Below are 5,373 nucleotides of genomic sequence, written 5' to 3' on the forward strand. Positions count from 1 at the left end.
GCAGGGGCGTAACATTCCATAGTACGAAAATTAGCACCAATTTCACCCACGCAGGGGCGTAACATTCCATAGTACGAAAATTAGCACCAATTTCACCCACGCAGGGGCGTAACATTCCATAGTACGAAAATTAGCACCAATTTCACCCACGCAGGGGCGTAACATTCCATAGTACGAAAATTAGCACCAATTTCACCCACACAGGGGCGTAACATTCCATAGTACAAAAAATAACACCAATTTCAACCACGCAGGGGCAAAACATTCCATAGTACGAAACATCGTAAGGTGCCAAATAAAGCCAGAACCATATAAAGTATGAACAAGTTAAAAGGGAGGCCCAGTAGGACACGAGTCTGTAGATAACAAAAAATAGGCTTCCTTTATGTGGTACAACCCAAAACAAGGAAAACTAAGAAAAGGGGAAAGGATTATGGGGTAAGTGTAAAAGGAAGCGAAAAGAGGGGAAAGCAGGAGTGGGGTGAGAGGGGTGGAGCGACATGGACTCGGGACCGTCTCAGGCATCAGTCACACAGGACCAGTACTAGCCGGATGTAATGTCGGGAATTCGTACTCGATCCAAGGTTCCCATATTTTGAGAAACTTGGAGTGGGAGTCCTTTAAAATACTACATATCTCTGTTTGTTAATCATGAGGGCTGTCATGTAGTCTTTCACTCCCTGGAATGAGACCACTGTTCTTTTTTTCAGGCCTGGGGGATGATTTGCTTGGCTGATAGAAATAAGTATGATGCCAATTTCTGTTGGTTGGTGTATAGGCCAAGGATAGGACAGTGTAGTAAGGCTAATTTAGTGTCCTTGTGGATTGTAAAATTAAACAACTTGCCCAGCAGGCCAAAGACCCGGGATCAAAATCCTGTCAGTCGTGTACATGTCCACCAAATGTGAAGGAAATCCACGCTATGGCCACAACTCCTAAAGCAGTGGTCGCTACAACTAGGTTTGGCATGGGCAATCTGGGCGGGAACCCAGTACCATTTTAGGAGAAGGTTATATAAATTCTTCTTTTAATCAGACTTTCTTGAATTCACTGTAAGGAGTTAGTGGCTAATACAGTATTTTCCTTTATAGGACATAAAATAAAGAATAGTGTAGTTATACTTGAGCAGGGCCGGCCTTTGGGGTGTGCGAGCTGTGCGGCCATCACAGCTCGCAGAATGTAAGTCGCAGTCAGTTGCTCACATGATCACATGGGACCCGATGGTACCAATGTACCAGGCGGCACTTTAAGGGGGGTGGCAAATTGCACAATGTCTTGGGGGCGCCACAGAATTAGTGAAGATGGGGGGGGGCCACAGGATTAGCTCGCACAGGGCGCCTGAACACCTAAGGCCGGCCCTGCTTGAGAGCACCCCTAAACTCACAGCACTGGACTATGCAAGCCTTGAATGAAGTACATTTTCAAAGGTGAAAATGTTTTTTCTGTTTCACAGTTTGTAACAAGGATAAGACACAACATCAACAAGGGTACAGCATGACATGTACAGGTCCAGAAGGAACAATCTAAACCAAATATTGTGTAATTTAAAGGAGACCAGGCTTAATATAAACAGCATAAGCAAATTATTAATATAAGTAGAACCAAAACAAAATAGTGGATATATGCATATCAGAAAACATCAATTTTTCGAAGCCGGGTTCCCCTTCTATAGACTCCCATGGTAAACGTCAGTCTAGTCATGGACACAGTGAGGCATGGACACAGGGAGCCATGGACACAGTGAGGCATGAACATGGACACAGTGAGGCATGGACACAGGGAGGCATGGACACAGGGAGCCATGGACATGGACACAGTGAGGCAAAGTGAGGCAAAGTGAGGCACAGTGAGGCAAAGTGAGGCATGCAGATGGACACCCTAGGCTTATACTCGAGTCAATATGTTTTCCCAGTTTTTTGTGGTAAACTTAGGAGCCTCGGCTTATATTCGGGTCAACTTATACTCGGGTATATACGGTATATGTCCAAACATAGCCTGAAAAATGGTGCATTCAGGCAATAATTGTATTTATCCGCGGATCAGTTCCAGCGGATAGATCCGGTCGTGTGCAGGCTCGAGTGAACAATTTCCGGCGGACATTTGTCCAGCCGACGGATTCCCAGCGGATAAAAATTTCTTAGCATGCTAAGAAATCTATCCGCTGGAATCCTGTCCCTCGGACTTATCCGGTCGTCTGTACAGACTCACCGGATAAGTCCGTCCGATCCCCATCCCTCGCATGCGTCGGAATGATTCGACGCATGCGTGGAAGAATTTACCTTTCAGCGTCGCGCACGTCGCGGCGACGGCGCGGACACATCGCGACACGTGACCGCGGATGTTTTCCGCGCGGATTTTACCCTTAGGTGAATGGACCCTTATCCGAGCATGCAGCCTGGCCGGTAAGGAAAGGGGGTGGGGATGAGCGAGCAACCCTCTCCTGAACTGTACCAGGCCGCATGCCCTCAAAATGGGGGGTGGGTGCTTTGGGACAGCACTGCGCCCCCCCCCCCTCACACCAATGCACCTTGTCCCCATGTTGATGAGGACAAGGGCCTCTTCCCGACAACCCTGGTCGTTGGTTGTCGGGGTTTGCGGGCGGGGGGCTTATCGGAATCCAGGAGCCCCCTTTATAAGTGGCCCCCAGATCCCGGCCCCCCCACCCTAGGTGAATGAGTATGGGGCACATCGTACCCATACACATTCGCATGGAATGCATGGAAGAAAACCATCGGGCCTCTTCTGAAGGATAAGGACGACACCGTATGGAAATAAGCACCTTGAGGCGATTTAGTTCGCATTTGTAGCGCTATACAAGTTACTTACTCATATTTGAACCACAGCGGACACACTCACTACAGATATAAAGGGGGAAACACCCGCCACTGACAGAGGGGGACACACCCACCACTCATGTAAGGGGGGGCATGCTCCTGCCACCCACTTAAGGGGGGAAACACACCCACCACCCAGGTAATGGGGGGAACACACTTACCATCGACATAGGGAGACACACCTGCCACCCACGTAAGGAGGAGAGATGCACCTGCCACCCATGTAAGGGGGAGGGATGCATTTACCACTGACATAGGGGGACACACTCACTACTAATGTAAGGAGGAGGGACACACCCGCCACCCACCTAAGGGAGGATGCATTTACCACCGAAATAGGGGGACACACCCGGGAGACACACCCACCAGCGACAAAGGGGGACACACCCACCACTCATGTAAGGGGGTAACACACCCATGTAAAGGGGTGCACTTACCACTGACATAGGGGGACACACCCCCCACCAGATGTAAATGGGGCACACCTGGCACTCATGTAAGTCGGGGGATGCACCCACCACCCACATAAGGTGGGGGGGCACCGAAATAAGGTGTCAGACTGACCATTGATGTAGGGTGACATTATTAACCACGTGTTTCAGTAAAATCGCTGTGCTTTAGCCACTATTTTTGCTGTGCCCAGCTTTATTCCTTGTAAGACATCTCACCACCGATGTAAGGGGGGACGCATCCACCACCGATGTAAGGCAGAAGCATCTGCCACCAATGTAAGGAGGACACACCTGCCACCAACGTGAAGGAGATGCACCGGCCACTGGAATAAGGAGAATACACCTACAACCAGACATAAAGGGGACACAATTGCCACCAATGTAAAGGTGACACCCCCCCCCCCTTCCCTGTCATAAAGGGGGTACACCTGCTGCAGACGTAAGGGAATGTGCCGACTAACATAAGGGGATGTGAGGGGACACACACATTGGGTGCCAATAAAAATGCCTGTGCTTTAGCCACTGTTGGTTCCTGTGCCCGGCTTTAGGGCTGGATCACACTGGGAACGCATGGGAACGCAAGCATGCCTGCACTGAACCAGACCGCATCGTACTTCAGTACCACACACTGCATCTGCAATCTTTTTTCGGTGAGATGTTAACCATACACTGGAACCCGCATGCAGATTACAAGGGAAGTGCGATCACCTGTGATGTGGGAAATGCGCACAAAACGCACCTTTCCTGCACCGCATTCTGCTGTGAACTGGTCCCTTATTCTCATAAGACATAAGAGGTGTCCGATATCATTAAATAATAAATACCCTTACCAGATACATAGGATGGGGGCACCTGGCTGCCCCACCTGCAAAACCCCTGGAGGACCATGGGACCCCCAAAACCCAGGGGGGCGCACTGCCTGGTAGGTTCTTAGTGAAGTACAGAACCACACCACACATGACAGGGTCACTTTAAATGCTCTCCGTGTACCAGGCCAATTTATATGTTTAGTAAATGGCGGGTGAATTCTAAAGAGAACTCATATAGAGTGAAATACAGAGGCTGCCAATGCTGGAAATGCTAGTTGCCTGGCTGTCTCCAGGAATTTACTACAGATCTGGATCATCAGAAGACACAATCTCAGCTCATATATGCATACCTCCCAACTGTCCCTGATTTCGAGGGACTGTCCCTGATTTGGAGCAATGTCCCTCTGTCCCTCATTCTCCTCATTTGTCCCTCATTTTGGTCTGATCTATACAGATGTATATAAAATGCACTTTTTATCTATCAAAAAGTGTTTCCCAGTGCTAAACCTTTCATCTGATTTCTAAATTGCTGTATTTGTAAATTCCAAAAGCCAATATAAAGGAATAGTAGTGGTAAAAAAAGCACTTGTGGGTTTAACCAATCTTATTTTTTTGTACAATTCTCCTTTAAGGGGGCGTGGCAAGGGGTGTGTCCTATGCCTGCATACTTTTGCTGATAGGTGTCCCTCATTCCCATCTCAGAAAGTTGGGAGGTATGTATATGGAGGCTGCCATTGCTAAGCTCCCCTTCTGAAAATGCTAGCTGTCTGGCTGCCACTGGCTTTTACCTAAAACACATATTCATGTTGAAGAATATTCTTTATATATAGATAATGATATATAAGGAATCATTTGTCATATACAGCACATAATATAGATCCATCGCAGTCACCTACACAGGTGTGTGTTCTGCCCTCACTGGCTGTACATTACCCAGCTCTTGGTCAGTGTATCACAAAGCCTCGCAGCCAGGCATGTAGCATTCCCATTAACGCATGAAGCATAAAGCCACGCCTTTTATAAACAAGCCACACCCCCAGCCCACTGCTGTATTGATGGATCGCTATCATGAGACATCACATACCGATCACCTCTGACACGCTTCTTCTTCTTCTGCACCCTGGACTGCACTCTGCCCCCTTACCAGACACCGGGGGGCGGGGACAGTCTAAAGCTCCAATCTGATTCCTACAAACAACATAACGACCCGCCTTCCGCCTCTCTCAGTGGTAGAAGGGAGGTGTGTGGGCGGGGTTTGGCGGCTGCGCGCTCACTGAT

Source organism: Rana temporaria, chromosome 5 (genome assembly GCF_905171775.1).
Source record: "Rana temporaria chromosome 5, aRanTem1.1, whole genome shotgun sequence".
Lineage (NCBI taxonomy): Eukaryota > Metazoa > Chordata > Amphibia > Anura > Ranidae > Rana > Rana temporaria.